Source organism: Carassius auratus, chromosome 1, assembly GCF_003368295.1.
Source record: "Carassius auratus strain Wakin chromosome 1, ASM336829v1, whole genome shotgun sequence".
In the NCBI taxonomy this organism is placed as follows: domain Eukaryota; kingdom Metazoa; phylum Chordata; class Actinopteri; order Cypriniformes; family Cyprinidae; genus Carassius; species Carassius auratus.
In genome coordinates, this window is record NC_039243.1 from 27,739,803 (window position 1) to 27,758,610 (window position 18,808).

The window sequence follows — 18,808 nt, forward strand, 5'->3', positions numbered from 1 at the left end:
TTTTATTTTATAACTAAATCTATGTATTTAAGTATTTTAATATGACAGACACTTTTATCCAAAGCAACTTACAAATTAACAAGAAGGAGATTTCCAGGTGTCCGTCTTTGACTACATTATTTAAATAAGATAAAAATGGTAAAACGACAATCATTATGTAGGCATGCTATATAAATGGAAGATATGACTGTCCCCAGTACTTCATAGTGCACATTAAACAGCATTTTTGTTAAATATTACAATTTTTATGTAGATCTGATGTTTAATTAAGACATCATTATGAATTAAATGGTTTGTTGTTGGGCCTTAATCTAATATATGATTTGCTAGTGGGCTAATTAATACATATTAGAAACAAACATCATTAACGGTTCTTAATGGATAAGATCAAAGCTGTGCAAGAGAGCCACAGAAGGGCTTAATTATTACGTAGTTGCACATGCGTCTGTGGACCAGTCATTAAGACATTTACAGTTTACAGGTAAAGTCACTGAAATAAAAAACTTAAGATATTAAAGAGACCTACTGACTCTGACACCCAGGGTCTCTGATCACCTGCGTAAACATGCTTTGTCCTGCTACGGGGTGACATGAGGACTGGAGATGTGGCCAGAGGAATACAAGGAGACAGGAAGGATGGCTCATTGTACTTGAAGTAAAAATCTCCATATAATCATGTGTCCGACCAGACATGTTCTAGACCTAAAAGTCTTGGTGGACGATTTTTTTTTTTTTTTGATAGTTGCATTGTGTCTGAAGCAAAGCCTGTAGGACAAACTGAGCCTGGCTGGTTGCCATGAGACTGTTTAGCCCAGCTCTCCCTCTGTACTCTGACAGTGAACTGCATCTGCTCAAAAAAGGAAAAAAGGCTACACCAAAAATCTTGTTGTTTTGTCTGATTGATAAATATTATGGTATGAGACCCCCATCCTGATCTTATCTCACCGGCCACCCTTTTTCTGTTTCTGTCTGTGTGTTATTCTTAGTGAAGAAATCTTAGAGGTCCCTCACCAAACAGGTATGTTGTAAATGTATTTGTAATGCATGGTGTGTAGATATGATAGCAAAGTTCACTTATTATTTATAGGTAATATTTAGATTTGCATTTCATTGTATGTACAGTCCTGAGAGTGAATCATTCATCCCATATAGCATGTTTTGTCATGTTTTACAGGAGTTGGAGAAGATCTTGTCCGACACTCCACCAGTGTGGAAAGGAACATCCAAGCTGTTCCGGAACCTTCGGGAACAAGGTGAGTTTTGCATTCCAACTCATTAGAAATTAAACACTTTACAGGGGTCATACGCAAAAAAAAAAGTTTATGAGGCTGCATCTATGCATCTATCAAAAATGTAGTAAAATGGTTTGGGAGTCTGACTTGTAACCCAAAGATCGTGGATTAGAGTCTTGGTACCGGCAGGGATTGTAGTCCTCAGTGTCACATGATCCTATATAAATTATTCTAATATGCTGATTTGAACAGTATAGTGTAAAATGATATTATGTAAAAATGATTTTGTTATTATGCTGTTCTTAAAAGTACCATGGCATTATCATTCTTATTTGTTTGTTTGTTTGTTTGTTTCTTCACCACAATATCTTGACCTTCTTTGAATTATCTATTCATATACCAAGTAGAGACCATGGAATATGAATATAGAATTCATTTAACCTTTAGTATCAATGTACCGTGATATTACGACCTGATCAGTGTACCACAGTATCATCGTTTTATTTCATTTTTTAATTTATTTAAAGAGCATGAGAAGAGAACAATAGGGCTAAAAATTATTTCTCAGTTTAGTGGTGGCTGTACAGAATCATATGAAATCAAAGCCAGTCCTTCAGAGTTTGAATTGCCCATTCTTGTCTCTTTCTCTTTCTTGCTTGCTCTCTCTCAGTAGGTACCAGTCAAGCACAGGCCTGAGGCTTTCACTTCCTGTGAGCACTCCTAAAAATAGCTTGGTTCACTCTCTACGTCTCGCTCTCTCTCACTCTTTCCATTTCCTCTCTCTCATTCTCTCGCTAGGTCCAGTGCAACATACATTCTTCGGGCAAAATACCTGCTTGCTAGCCAAAATGAAGATTGAAACCTAAAAACAGGGTGCAGAATTGCATTAATACTTAAATATTGTTGAAATAACAGCAGAAGCAAGCAGTTCTTCAGCAGCACAGCCACAATTAAAGGATTTGCTTGTGGCATACGTAAAAGAACTTGCTCACACCACCAGCTAATTCCCAGTGGTGATAATTATATACACACACACACACTCCACCCTCTTACACTACAGCACGACTCTAAAAATAATCCCTCTGAATTCTGTTCTTCCTCGTATTATCGTTTTTGAAATCATCACCTTAAATTGGCGGCAGTTCATTTATCTTGTTGGTTTCACTGATGTGGAGCCATGCATCCAGAAGATGCCCGTGCACAAGAAGCTTTTAGTTTGAAACAGCATCAGATCTCAAGCTGTGGTAATGATAGCATGCAAATGTTAATTGTGGAAGCTATGCTAACAAGATCCGTGAATGTGCTCAGGTCTCTAAGGAGCAGTTTCTAAGAGGATGCAAACTAAAGGGAAATCTTGGTGTAGAACTAAAAGAAGGCATGAGAAGTATGACTTTCAGTATGACTTCAGTATGACTTTGAAAACCATATAGTTAGGAAATTAATACAAATTAATGATTGTTCTGGTCCCACAAGCAAATACATGTTCTGTTTCCAGATTTTATTTTATTTTAAAAAATATTTATTTGCATTATTTTATTTATTAAATTGTTTATTTATTTAGATTTTATTGCAAACCATAAATTAATAAATGTATTAATATAAAATAAAAAGTTATGCAGTTGAATGCATTGATATGATAACTAACTAAACAGGCTTTTTTAAAGAAATTATGAGAAAACATTTCCCAAATATTTTACATGGCTTCATGTCAAAAGTCATTCATCCATTTAAATGGTTTGTTTGGAAAAATTCTATCAGTTGCTATAAACCAACCAACCAAAGTTTCTGCAGGTCTTAAAATGCAGGTCCAAACATTAAGGCCCTAAAATGTGCACTGCAAATAAAAATAATAATAATAATAATATATATATATATATATATATATATATATATATATATATATATATATATATATATATATATATATATATATATTAAATGTCTTCCTTTTTTTGTTTTGTTTTCCAATCCAAATATCTAAACATTCTTAAATCAAGATACACTTTCTTAAGATGCAAAAAAAAAGACATGAATTCTTGTTTCCTAAGAAATTAAACAAATTTGATATATGCTTAAAACAAGAATATGAAAACTTGTTTACTCTTTGAATTAATTGTATTTTGTAACCACACTGGCAGATATTTATTCTTGCTTTAATAATAAACTCACTTTGTTTTAGTCAATTTCTCAGAAAACAAGTATTCTTATATACTGTAATTTTTCTTCTGAAGGTACATTGATTTGAAAATGACTGAAAAACAATTCCTAAATACCAAGGAAGAACATCACTTTTTGCAGTGTAATCAGAAGGTATAGAAAATATTTTCCATTGATGTTGTTATGCATCAAGTTCGGGATCCAGACCAATCTTCTCATGCCAGTGTTTTTGCATTTTTAAATTGAGGACACTCGGTATGTGAACCTTTAAAAGTACGAATCATCTCATACAAACACATCAGATTTAGCATTTAAACTTCTCTAGGAGCCAGGCTAAGTATTGAGACTGTGTTCAACAAGAATGAATAGAATGTAAAACAGCGCCAACGAGACCTGCTCAAAAAAAGATTTACTACATATGTAAGCACCATGTAAACATTAACAAAATTTCTACAACTAAATAGCAATGTTTTACTAGTTTAAAGCAGCTTTAGACATATATTGATGTCTTTAAATTTGTTTTAGATCTCCAGTGATAACCTTTGACCCCTAGTCTTCAGCTCTAATGTCAGCCACAGAATTGGCAGGGTACTGTAAAGGAATAGTTGCCTAAAAACGATTATGAACCCTGTTTTATTCCATGAAGCACAATAGTAGATGTCAGTTTCAATTAAACATCTGGTCTGGCAAAAGGGAATAACGTCTTCTAAGGAAACTAGTAATTATGCCCAAATGTTCTAATCTGATTGTCTCTTCTGGCTCGAGTTGTCTTGCTCAGTGGACTTTTGAATGGCTCTGTATTGCTTGAGTGAGTGTGTGAGACTGCGGGTGTTGGGTTGAATTTTCAGTGTCAGGTTTTCCTCCCGAAGGCACCCAGGCAGTGTCCCGTAACACTCAGTCCACTCACCCTGAACTATCTCTATGCCTGCTACTGTCTCCATGTCCCCCTTCACACAGAAGCTGTGGAGAGGAATACTTTCAGTGGAGGTGTAGGGAAATGTACCCCTTCTCTCTGCCCTCCCCCAGAGCCTTTACATAACACAACTTCCATCTTTCCATCAGCCCACCTCGCTTTGTCTCTTTTTGGCTTTTTCTCTTACTCTCTCTTTCCTTCGTACTATACTTTGCCGCTTTTCTCACGAGTCTAACAAAAGCAAGGACAGTTCCCTGTCTAAATGGGGCACATCTCCTGGTCCTGACGGATGCGTCTAGAACACCCTTATCCAAACAGAAGCCTTTGAACGCATCCTCCGTCTCCATGGCGGTCACACACAGTGTCAAAGTCTTCATCTTGAGTGTGTGGGCCAAACGCAGGGCAAATGTTGCCTAAATGTAGATGGACACTTTAGCTGAGAGGCACCTTTTTAGATGTTATCATCATGAAAGTTGGTATTACTTGTCCATTTTTTGGAGCTGGAGAAGAAGGGAAAGGGGTATGTGACTCCATCTATCTCTGGAGGCCCCTAGCTTTGAAAATCAGTAAACATTTTAATCCAAGCTTCAGATGAGCCGCCTCCCGAGGTTTCAGTTTAGACAAAGAGTCAAAGAAAAAGGAGAGATTATAAAAAGGGAAGACAAGGCCATTTGTAGGTTGTTAGTGTGTAACTGTACATTAGCAGAATGGATGTGACCCTTTGATTTTTTCTTTTTCAGGCATCATCGCTTACACTGAGTATCTCTTTCGGCTCTGCATTCTGACAAGTGAGTATATGACCTCTATCCCTCTGTCTCCCTCCCTTAAACTTGCTTTCTTATCCCATGCTTTATTTTTTCTTTGCCCCTCTTTTTTTAAATAAGCACAATATGCATGTATCCTATTTTAAGCATGAATTAAAGATCATCTAGTCCATGGAGGTTTTACGTCTAGTGTGGCTCGCAAGGCTTCAGACTTGACTTTATTTAAAAGGAAGATTTTACTTCTCAGGTTGCAGAGTTTTTAGGAATATCTTATTTAAATGTCAAATGTTTCTTATAAAATGATCTGGAAGAAATATAAAAAATATATTTGTTCAAACAAAAGAATATTCCTAAATTTACACATTTCCTAGTGTTTATCTCCAATTGTCAGTTTTTTGGTGTCTCGCATAACTATTTTAGATTCTTATATATCAGTAATTCAGTATTTCATATCACAAAATTTAACTAGTGGGGGAGAAAAATGTAAATTAAATATTGCATTTGTAAAGTATGCATTTTGCCTTGTGCACATATAAAGTTCCATGCACATTTATCATAGACACAAATGACACCTATGTTGTATTACACTAACTGAGATATGTGAATATGGATAGAATAGCCAAGATAACTTGTTGATGGAAGAATTCCATGTTCATATTGAAATCTCAAACTTTGGTGTCATGGGAAATGCGAGCCCAGTTTGTTACATTGTTGAGATCTAATCTGAAACTTTTTTTATTTTATTTTTTTTTTAAGATAAAAAAATCTGCAACGCAGGAGGCATGATTAAAAGTCTTCATGTGATCTCCATTCAGTGTTCAGTGTAGGAATAATAACTGAGTTTGTTAAGTAAATCTAGTTTATGATTTTACATTCGTGCAGAGTTGTCTGATTAAGCTAGTGGTAACAGAAACACGCATGTTCTCACTGCTGCTGTTACTTGGGCAACATAACAAAGTGAAGACATGTTGCTCTTGACGGGTTCAAAAACATCTGAAGAGAGTGATGAAAGCTAAAGTGTATTGCAAGTTTTCAGAGCGATAACAGGTTCATAGAAATGTGGGCCTGGCCTCTGATTAAGCCACCTAGTGGTTGAATGTTTAATGGTGGTTGACAAATTGACTGCAACTTTTCCAGTGCTTGATGATATATATAAAATCTAATCTTTGGTTAAATTCATGCCGCAGCTTATTATAATAATATGACATTCTTTTCTCAACTGTTCTTCAGAGCCTCATGCAGGCTTTAAGATTGCCTTTAACATGTTTGATGCTGATGGTAACCAGATGGTGAATAAAGGGGAATTTCTTGTGGTGAGTTGATAGGGTATTGATTCTGTCCATAGATGTTTGTTTTAAAAATAATATTTTAACTGACCATTATTTTTTCAGGAATTTAGTTTATGATAATATTGTAATCTGTTTTACAGTCCCAGTTCTCCCAAAATGTAAATTAAAAATCAAAATCCTGTATAAAAATAGTAACGTTACATATTTGCACATTTATAAAAACTCTAGAACATGATGATCAACATTTTCAGAAATGTTTTCCTCCTGTCCCTGAACCATTTGTTGGGGGGGGATAAAAATCTTTGTTTACAATAGAAAGTGTCATAAACAGTATTTAAATATAAACAGTATTTAAGTGTTAATAATTATTGAGGTGTTGGCATTATCTGATTGGAGCATATTTATTTAGTCAGAAAGGGATTAATAGAGATACAGTTACTGTCTTTATAAAGCTTGTAGTTTGTTGTGCCAAATCATTAAAAGCGACCGCGTCGCTTCCATTGTGAGCGCGCATACCGCGCTCCTACATTTGAAATAACGAACTTGAGCACGCAAAAGACGCGATATGTGAACGGCCCCTTATGCGTGTGCGTGAGCAGCGCTCGTTCTTATTGTGTGTGTATGTGACTGACAGACAGCCCCCTGTAGCGCGCATGAGATCTCGCAGATTTCACAGACAAACGTCTTAATAATATCGCAAATTAGAAATGTTTGGTAAGATAAAATGTGCATTATTACGCAAATCTTTTCGTCATCATCACTCTTTATTATTTATTTATTATTATTTTAAGACACAGAAAATTTAAGAATGAATAGGCTGTTCCCAGAGTGCTGTATCTAGGCACCTCAGTGGGAAGTCTGTGGGAAGGAAAAAGTGTGGCAAAAAACGCTGCACAACGAGAAGCGGTGACTGGACCCTTGGGAAGATTGTGGAGAAGGACCGATTCCAGACCTTGGGGGACCTGCAGAAGCAGTGGACTGAGTCTGGAGTAGAAACATCCAGAGCCACCGTGCACAGGCGTGTGCAGGAAATGGGCTACAGAGAAGCAGCACTGGACTGTTGCTCAGTGGTCCAAAGTACTTTTTTCGGATGAAAGCAAATTTTGCATGTCATTCGGAAATCAAGGTGCCAGAGTCTGGAGGAAGTGCCAAAATGCCTGAAGTCCAGTGTCAAGTACCCACAGTCAGTGATGGTCTGGGGTGCCATGTCAGCTGCTGGTGTTGGTCCACTGTGTTTTATCAAGGGCAGGGTCAATGCAGCTAGTTATCAGGAGATTTTGGAGCACTTATTGCTTCCATCTGCTGAAAAGCTTTATGGAGATGAAGATTTCGTTTTTCAGTACGACCTGGCACCTGCTCACAGTGCCAAAACCACTGGTAAATGGTTTACTGACCATGGTATTACTGTGCCCAATTGGCCTGCCAACTCTCCTGACCTGAACCCCATAGAGAATCTGAGGGAAATTGTGAAGAGAAAGTTGAGAGACGCAAGACCCAACACTGTGGATGAGCTTAAGGGCGCTATCGAAGCATCCTGGTCCTCCATAACATCTCAGCAGTGCCACAGGCTGATTGCCTCCATGCCACACCGCATTGAAGCAGTCATTTCTGCAAAATGATTCCCAACCAAGTATTGAGTGCATAACTGAACATAATTATTTGAAGAAAAACATGGTTAGGCCCTAGGCCCAGAGGTTCTTACAAATGCCAGCACTGCAACGATTGTGCTAATGTAAGACAAACCAAAATTTTTCATGATGTTGGTTCTCAAAAGTAATTCACTATTAACCATTTTATAAACTGCCAAACTACCTTTGTCATTTATAGATTGGAATGTCCTATGTGTGAAGTCTTTTATGTAGGAAGAACTAAGCGGCGTTTATTGGACAGACTGGCTGAACACAAATACGCAATTCGCACAGGAAACACCAACTATCCCATGGCAAGACACTATATGGAACATCACAATAGTGACCAATCCACCTTACAGGTCTGTGGGATTGACCACATTCCTTTGTCCTTAAGAAAGGGCAATAGGCAAAGGTAGCTGAATCAACGGGAAGCTTTCTGGATATTTCACCTACAGGCTACGAAATATCCAGGCTTGAATGAGGAACTTGGCCTTAGTGTATATCTTTGATGTTCTGTTGTTCTATGGTGGTTTGAAATTTATATACTATGCTTGTATTTTACTTTTATGGGTCACCGTGTTGGGTACAGGTATAGTCCTTTCATGAAGTTAGTTTTTGTGTGTACTTAATTGATTTGTTAAGAAGTGAAAATGATGACATCTGCTGTGTCTTGTGTGTACTAACAATTATAACCTTAGCACAACAGTTGATAGATGGAGGCTTCTGATTGGTGGACTGTTAATTCATAAGAAACTTTGTTTGTTTGAGATCTGTTTAACTCCCAGAAGAAGGCATGTAGCCGAAACGCGTTGGAGTTTTTTAGAAGGTTAATGTGACCAAGCCATAATAATAAAGGCTTTTTTACTTTTGTAATTGAGAGTGCCTTGGAGTTCCTTTTTCATTTATAATTATTTGAAGGTTGACTGTTTTTGTATTAAAATCACTTTTCTTTTATTGGTCGGATGAAATATGCTAATTTTTTGAGATAGGAATTTTGGGTTTTCATGAGCTGTGTGCCAAAATCATCAGTATTAAAACAATAAAAACCTGAAATATTTCAGTTGGTGTGCAATGAATCTAAAATATATATGAAAGTTTAATTTTTATTATTACATTATGGAAAATAATGAACTTTTTCACAATATGCTAATTTTTTGAGAAGGACCTGTATAAGTCGCATTTATTTAGAACCAAGCACCAAGAGAAAACATTACCGTCTACAGCCACGAGAGGGTGCTCTATGTTTTCAGTGGTAGACTACAAGAGCACAGAGCAGCATAGAGCGCCCTCCCGCGGCTGGAGAAGGTAATGTTTTCTCTTGGTTAATTTGTCTTAGGTCATTTCTCTTAGTTCATGTCATATTAATTTTGATAAATAAGTCGCACCTGAGTATAAGTCGCATTACCAGCCTAACTATGAAAAAAAGTGCGACTTATAGTCCTGAAAATACGGTATATCCTGAAAACATCAATTGGCCACCCACTGTAAACTTCCTCTTAACTTATATTTGTTTTGTCTGTCCCGGATGCATAACACTTTTTATCTCATTCACATGTCCAGTTTATCAAGGGCTGTCTGAGAGGGAGCATCATCCTCTCTAGGAGGCTTGCGAAAGTGTGCCGGCTGTCATGTGGTTAAACCACTTTCTACCCTCTGCATGTTTAACCTGTCTTTGTCCATCTCTTCTTATGTTATTATCTCCTTCCTCTCCTCTTCCGCATGCTGTATCCTCTCCTTTCGTCTCTGTGTAGAGTATGCAGCTCTGTGGATATCAGGTTGTCCCTGTAAACAGCGTATGTATCTCCCCCAGCTCTCTGACCTGTGAACTATAACCTCTGTGTGAATTTTGGATGATGGGTAAATGAGAGAGATCTGCAGATGACTGAATGAAAACGTGGAGGGAGGTGGAGTGGACCTCAGAGGTCAGAGAGCATGTGTGTGTTTTGCCACAATCAGTCTAATTTGATTCTCATTGATTTTAGTTTCTTTAAACACAGCGTGTCAGTTACAAACTTCATCAGTGGGCTATAAAGAACAGGTTAGGGTAAGAGTGGGTGAAGTTGTTTGTGTAAAATGTGTTTTCTATTGAGTTAGCTCTGGAGTCTTTCACATTCACTTACGTTAAATCACTTGTATTACATCTCTCTTGTTCACTGTGTAATGTTTCTAAATTCAAAATATCCCTGTTGGGACTTCTGTCAAATTTAGCTCACTTTAGTGGACAATTCTGTCCACACAAAAACACATAATTCCACTTTCACCTTTAACTCCTGCACAAACGCTTTTGTATATCAGTGAATCTGGTACAGAAAGAGAGACAGATTGAAAGACCTTGGTCCATTATAGTGACTCCTTACAGCACAAGACTGATGTGAGAAATATATTTCCTGTTTTCCTTATCCTGATGTGTCAATTGTTGAATACTTGAATGCGCTGCCATGTTGTGAAGCACATATGAAGTCATTTGTTTTAATTACTCAAAAGTTCAGAAGCAGTTATTCTGCTGATATCATGGTCAATGTGTATCACACACACACACACACATACACACACAAACTCACAAAAAACACACCATATAACCACATACAATTAGCATTTGGCTAACATCAACAAGTTCCCCCTCCTAGTCTTCATATTAATCCTTTTACAGTATATTTGACTGGTTTAGGTTGCTGAATTTGCTATATGTTTTTCATGGTTGAGAAAATGACTGAGAGACCACCCGACACATCCTCTTATTAACCATGTCAAGAAACTAACATGATAACAACTTTCCATCTCATGCTAAACCCTGTGCAGGTGCTAAAAAAAAGAGAGTCAGGAGTTAGTGCCCAGGAGCTTCTGGGACATGCTGAGACGTGGTGCGAGCCAAGCCCTGTTTTCTGACCTGGCAGAGGTACAACCATAGCCCTCTGTCCTCCTGTCTCATTCCATGTTTTTATTCATCCCTAGCTATCCCTAACACAGTGTTCTCACCGGTAAAAAAAAAGGTACATCATATCTGTCATTCCTCCTTTTACCTTATAAAACATCATTGTCATTTAATAACCCTGGAATATTATTTTATTTAATTAAAAAAAAAAAAATTCTGTTTCTTATTGTGTATTTTATCAACTGCTGATCTGCTAGAAAATATGTCTTTGATGCGCCATTCAAAATAAATAAAAACACGACAAGAGATGTTTGTTACTATAAATTCATCTGATAAGAAAAACATTAGACTGGGTGTTTGTGTGTGTGTTGGGGGGGGGTGTTTCTTTCAGTGTTCATTTAGTATTATTTTTACATAATAATGCTATACATTTTATATATACTTTTATATACACCCTCAAAAAAAAAGGTTCAAAAGTTGTACCTAAAGAGTCAATATTAAAGTGTACCTTTCGAAAAAAGATAAAGATAGGTTTAATTATTATATATATTTTTGTTCCATTTACATTTTAGTTTAATTTATTTTTGAATTACCTGTAAATAGTGCATTACATTTTAATTTTAGTTTAATAAAAAAAAATTATTATTATTACTATATAGGTTTAATTGTTTTTTTATTCATTTATGTGTGTATAATTTGTAAATATATGCCATATTTCAAAAGGAAGTTTTGATTATGCTGAATACTAAGAAACAATAAAAAGACCGGTTTAGGTTTCAGGTTTAATATGATTTTTTACAGAGTATTTTGCAGAGAATTGCTGTCTTTTTTTAATACTTCATCATTAACAGTTTTTTGTCATCTCAGCTTATCGATTTCAGATTTTGTTTTGCATGTGCAGTTTTTGCATTTAATCGACTGTGAATCATAACAAGCTCATATTGTAAGCTCTCAGCGGTGAGGCACATTAAAGGCCTTTGTTTATGCACTGATTCAGAATAAGTCTGCTCATCCTGATGGTGTGTTTGTGATCTGATGGCTAATAGAGGGCGTCAGTAGGAAGCAGGAGTTTAATGATTATGGAGAGCTGTGTACAGATGCCCTGTATTTACTTAGTCTGTTTTTCACAATGAAAGGGTCATTTCAGCTTGGCTTCCTCAGATGACACAGCAGTTAGACAGGTCTGTTTGTCTGAGTTGACAACTGCAGGGTACCAGACATTGTGTATCTGTGGGCTAAAGGGTGCATGCTAGCATGTGTGGAAGTGTTATTGGGGTTACTCATCTTAAAAGTCGACAGCAGTAATGACTGTTTTTATCGCTGTTTTTAGATCAAAGAGTAAAACGCTTCAGGCAATGTCTTAGTCACACTGTGGGCCCGGCTGTGGTACTACATGGAATGATGACCTCACATTAATGGTTTCCTGTAACCACAGTGTTGTGATGTCACACTTCCAGCAGATTGATGATGAAATTGTGAAAAGAAAAAAAATAACAGCTGTAAATGTTTTAGATAAATGAAAGATTCATCAATCCATCTGTTTCAGTCACATGACTTTTATGCTTGCCTGCCATAATTATGACCATCAGCGAACAAAGTAATAGGGTGAAAACAAAAAATGCATGAGCAAAATACCAAGAAAAAATTAAAATTGGACTTGATCCATTCCTGTGTATACCTACACTTACATATGCATCACACTAATAATGTTCTTTACCATAAACTCGTCTACAGTTGTATGTACAATGTAAAATGTTGCAATATGGTGTTTTTTATTAATGTTTTTTCTTATCATAACACTATGTTGATAAAACAGAAAACATCTGCAATATGTGTCTGAATTGATCTGGCTAGTGAAATGGAATCATTCCTTCTGTCATTTCCTGTCTGTCTTTAACTTTCCACTGATTGTCTCTTCATGGATAGGATTTTAAGCTAGAGGTACAGCAGTGGCATGGACTTGCATTCTGGCTGACTTCATTGCAATGAGGCCCATGGGGAAAAGAGCTGTTTAGTGTTTTTGCCTGGTTTTACCTGGTTTCAGCATGATATGCTCTTCTTGCAGATGAGGGTGAAGCATGGAAAAAAAACACCTAAACTGGCCTTACACCTTTCAGCCACCTTCCTCCAGAGGTTTTTTTTTTGTTTTTGTTTTTTGTTTTTTTTATTGCACTAGCTTTTCCTGAGCTATGCTTGAAAAAGGAATCATGATACTTAAAAGATCGCTCAAATTGATCTTGAACATTAGCTTTAAACAGTTTAAACAATCTGAAGATTAATTCCAGAGAAGTAAAGGTGGATTTGCTTACATGTGTGCATTTCCTTCACAAATCTCTTGAACGTTTGCTGGGGAATTGCATGCGATATGGATGCTTTGTGTGTCTTTTGTTGTCATGTCGGGCTCTCTTAAAACACATTCAGCGGTAATTAAATATACCAGATGTACACAGGGAGTCTATATAAGTGTACACAACTGGCATGTTTGTGTCCATTTTTGTGTAATATTGCATCTTTGTTGTGTTTCTTTTTCAGTCTTTATGCCATTCTAATGCACGTCTTCTCAAAACATGTCCTCTGTAGGCTCAGGGGAGAAAAGAGAAATGAATGCACAACTTTAGGCTCTGGATGGCTGGTACTCTGAATGGCTACGCAAGCCTGTGATAGACTTATTTCTTATTCAGACACAAGGATTTTTGTAGTTACTTCTGTCTTGTTTTGCTCTCTTTACTGCCGCTCCTCAATCACAGCGTGCCAATGAGAACATGATGATTGACAGCAATCTGCTTGTGCACTTCTTTGGCTAGAAGGGAAAGGCTGAACGTGACAATTCACGCTCACACTTTCACCCCTTCAAACGACTCATGTTTCCCCTCCTCCAAACAGCTTTACATGTACAAGAAGGTTTCTAATTCAACACTTCTATGCCCTATACAAGGAAATTCAATTATTAAATTAAAATTAAAAAAATAAATTAAATTTAAAAAAATTAATTTAAATTTAATTCAATTATATTATTAAAAATAGACCTACAAATTAAATTTACACATTTACACAAATTTGTTCTATCCATTTATAAAATTATCTTATCCAGAGCAAAACTGCACACATTCCCCCAACTTGAGTGGTCATGCACCCTTGAATGCTCAAATGCCCCATAGTGAGTGTGTGACATTTACATGTGGAAAGCAGTTTAATCTTATAGTCTCTCTATTCTCAACCCTCCACGACTAATGTAACTCTTTCATCCTGTGTATAGTCATTTTTCTTAATATTACCATGTTTGTATAAAGGATCAAGTATCAATATATGAAATTCCTTTATTTTTAAGTGAAGTGTTCAAATCCCTTTCTGGCCCACTGTAGTTGTGTAGGTGTGGTGAGTATGTGCTTGGGGCAAAGTTTGTGTTTGAATACAGATTGTGATGCTGTCCATCTAGAGGGTCACCTGATGTCGGTTTCTCCATGCCTGACTGCTCTCTTTTAGCTCTTTCCCATCCCATCTGAGGGAACTGTTTGTGTTGAGGATATCAGGTTTTGGGGCCCCTTTTTGAGCAGTTTGTACATTTGGCTAGAATGACTTCACCCTCTTCTGGAATTCCCACGGAATAGACCCACGGAATAAACTCACCTTTATGGCATTTTATGGTTTTCCAACTCAATCCAACAAAATCCAGCTTTAAATATCAACCCTATCCAACAGTTAAGCCTAATATGTAACTAGAACTATGTTAAATACTCACCAGAGAGGTTTATGTGGATTACCATACCTGTGACAAGACTTTCCTGTGTTTAAGGTATTAGCTACATAATTACCATTTATCTTTTTTGCAACCAAAAAGCAGGTCTGTGTTAATACATCTGACACCCTCGGGTGAAAGATTTAATAACTAGATTTTTGTTTTGACAGGCAGGACAATATGCTGCAGGTTTTGGTTCACCCAATTCCAAAATGCAAAAAAAAAGAAAGAAAGAAAGAAAGAAAGTAAAGAAAAAAGTATCATAAATTACTCACCCTCGTGACATACTTGTTTACTTTTCTTTCTTCTGTGGAACACAAAAGACGATATTTTGGAAAACGTCTTGGGTGTTTTTTGTCCATACAGTGGAGGTCATTCAGGTCAAATGTCATTTGGATATAAAGTTCTTCAAATTGTTTCGCAGTACAAAGATATGCAGGTCTTCAGGGTGAATGGCGACAAATTATTTTGGGGTTAAATATACTGTACAATACTTAGCAAAACTTTGGGGGTCAGGATTTTTTCATTATTGCAAAATTTTCTGTTTCAAATATTAAATAGCACAACTGTTTTCCACACTGATGATAAATATTTCCTAAACATCAAATCACCATATTAGAATGATATCTGAAGGTTCATGCGACAAAATATGCAGCTTTGCATCACAGGAATAAATTACATTTTCAAATATATTCAAATAAATATATAAATAGATATTAGTAATTCACAGTATTGCTATTTTCATTCAAATAAATGCAGAATAGGAGACTTCTTTTAAAAAATCATACTGACTCCAGATTTTTGAGCAGTGTTTTTAAGACATTCTTGTATTGTGTTGTCAGTCAAATTCTAAGTTATCTATTGCTTCCAGTCTATGATGTCATGGTTTTTGGCTGACAATTTTATGACATTGTGCTGTAAAATGACTCATGCCTTTCATCATTGCATGTCATTGTGTGCTGTGTTGTGCACACACATCATCAAACAAGCATGAGCGGCACAGCATCGGAGTCCTTGTGCATACAGTATATCAAAAAGTTGATTTCTTTTTGTCCATCAATGCATTTGTCTGTTCGGTACAGATTTGGTTGTATATGAAATGAGAACTGCTTGTGTATTCTGCATGATGTCATGTCACTCACAGATGGCAGCTCTGTCTGTTTGATTGAATATCTCAGATTTTAAGATATAATTTCCCACTATTTCCTATCACTTTTCTTTTGTTTCATGATCAGGGCATCACCTTTGATGAGTTCAGGTCTTTCTTCCAGTTCCTCAATAACCTTGAAGACTTTGCCATTGCCATAAAGATGTCGTTCCATTGGACAAGGTGAAATACTTACTAATACTTAATATGGATAGTTCACCCAAAAATTACAATTCTGTCATTGATTACTCACCCTCATTTCATTCCACACCCTTCATTCATCTTTGAAACACAAATTTGAATTCACAAATACCACTGATTAATGAAAATGTAAAATGCAAGTATGGGACTTAAAATCTAATTTTAAAAGAAAAAAATTAATACCAGTTTTTGAAATCAGTGTTTCACTTAAATAAATATACCTAAATAGTTTTAAAGCAAATGGAAAATATATAGAAACATTCTAATTATTTATTTATTTACCACCTTTTAAAATAAATGGTTTTGACCTGCCACTGTATCCTCAAAATGTACTACAAATTAAGAATGAATGTGATTTATGAATGTGTGTGTTTGTCTTTTTCTGCCTTCCAGATGAGTTTGCTCGGGCGGTATATGTCGCAACAGGCCTCAAGCTGACCCGTCACCTGGTTAACACCATCTTCAAGATATTTGTTGTGGATCATGATGATCAGCTCAGTTACAAAGAGTTCACTGGTATCATGAAGGACCGGCTGCACCGTGGAGGCAGGGGAAGAAAGAGGTGTAGGGGAAGAGCGGTGCATCATCCTTTTGTGCTTTCAAATTTCATTGTGAGATAAGGACAGTAGCAGTGCAGCTGTAGCGCCACCTAGTGTTAATTATGTATATCTGAACAATGAAACCTATAGCTCCCTGTAGGTTTTTCATTATTATTAGGACTAGTTCTAAACCCACTGTCAAGTAAACATAACATTTTCTTCGGATATTCTACTAGGCATAACAGCATTATTATTCTGTTGTTGTTGTTGTTTCTTGTAAAAAATATTTTTTATGAATTAAAAAAAAAAAAAACATTTCCATTTAATATAGCTAGTTATTGTTTGTTGATAATAACAAATTAGGATTTTTTAATAGTCATTTTGTCAACTACTGAAGTAATGAATAATTCTCTCTTTTTGTTCCTGCAGGGTTATAAGGCTGTAGAGCATTTAACTTCATTTAAACCATGTCTGAAGAAGGAACTGGCAGGCAGATCTACGTTTTTCCAAAAAAGTATCTCATGACTGTATTTGATCAAAAAATTTTAAATCTGTAATATTGTAAAATATTTTTACATTTTAATATATTTTTCTTTTGATTCTTGAATTTACTGCAATCTTCAGTGTCACAAGATCATTCAGAAATCATTCATGCTGATTTGCTGCTAAATAAACATTTCTTATTATCAATGTTGAAAACCAATTATGCTGCTTAATATTATTAAAGAACAGCTTTTATTGGAAATAATTTTTTTTGGAACAATGTAAAAGTCTTTACTGACACTTTTGATCAGTTAAATGCATCCTTGCTACATGAAAGTATTAATTTATTTAAATAATAAATAAATAAATTTAATGGTAATGTATTCTCACCATTTATCTCACCATCTATTTTATATATATTGTACAGGAAAATCTTGATTTAATGAGTGAATATTTAAGGTATAGGTTTAATTAGCTCCCCCCCCCCCTTTTTTTTCACAAGGTGAACGGTGTTCAGGATGTGTCTTTTCTTTCTAAGAAAGCAACTGATTTATCTGCTCTGCAAATGTTTGAGAGAGGTTCCCTCATGAAATCTACCTCTTCTTCTTCTGATTTTGAAACCTTGGGAATGAGATGATGTCCCTGCGATCATTGCTTTGCACTGCTTGTTCTAGTATCTGCACAGCCCTGCTTGATCAAACTTTATTCTGTAATCTGCTCCAAATACAGTTTGCTCATAACCTGGGAGCTGGTACAAGTTCAATGTTTTGTATGTATTAAAGTTTCACGTGGGTGTTTTAGAAAGGTAAAGAGATTTTTAAATGCATTTGTAGGATGAGTTATTCATTAAGGCCTTTTATTCATTATATTTATACTAGGCTATTATATTGCATTGTACCTTATATTTTATTATGCCAGTTATAAACAAAGCTATTATTATTATTATTATTATTATTATTATTATTATTATTTTGTCATTGTCAGGATTGTTTAAATGTACAGAATCATCCTGTGTGAAAAGGGTAATACTTTATTATCATAATCATAAAGTGGGTTTATAAGAGATTATGGGGCTCGTGTAGCATTAATTCCAATTATAAGCATTGCCTTAATCTAAAATTTTTGTTATTTTCTCACACAATTGACTTATTTTTAACAAAATGATTGTGCAAGATTGGTTTGCAATTGACATCAAAGTATTGCATTCTTTTTAAGACTGTACTGTAATTCATACACTTAACAAATACAGACTTGAAATTCCATAAAATATTATTCTAGTCAGTAAAGTGGTTTCAGTGTGCGCATGCCTATGATGCAAATTTCTAACAGTGTTTAAAGAGGTCATATGATGCCATTTCAATTTTCCCTTTCTCTTTGGAGTGTTACCCCTTACAAAAGGAAAATATATTTACCAATATATTTCTTAAAATATATTGTAATATATTATTTTCCCTTTTTATTTCCTAATATATTATATATTTGAATACATTTAATAATATATTGATGATACATATATAATATATAGCAAAATATACAAATGATTGCCGCTTTCAATATATTGCAATATATTGGAAAAAATAACTATATGCTTAATATATTACATGATATTTTCCGATATACTGCAATATATTTTTGTTTCATAAGGGACAAGTTCTTGGTGCATGAATAAGATCAATAAAGTTGCGAAGACTAAAGTCTCAAATCCAAAGAGATATTCTTTATCAAAGTGCCACGCCCCCTAAAACGGCTCCTTCAAACGCGCCCCACATATCTAAGTCAGTATGTGGAAATATTTGTGTAATCCCACCCAAATGAAGAAGGCGCTGTTTCAACAGGGCTCTCAA

General features: G+C 35.6%; 1 pseudogene; it reads left to right on the plus strand.

The window, feature by feature from the left end:
- The first annotated feature begins 590 nt into the window (after positions 1–590).
- On the plus strand, positions 591–17,084 carry LOC113107720 (calcium uptake protein 3, mitochondrial-like; annotated as a pseudogene).
- The last annotated feature ends 1,724 nt before the right edge of the window (positions 17,085–18,808 follow it).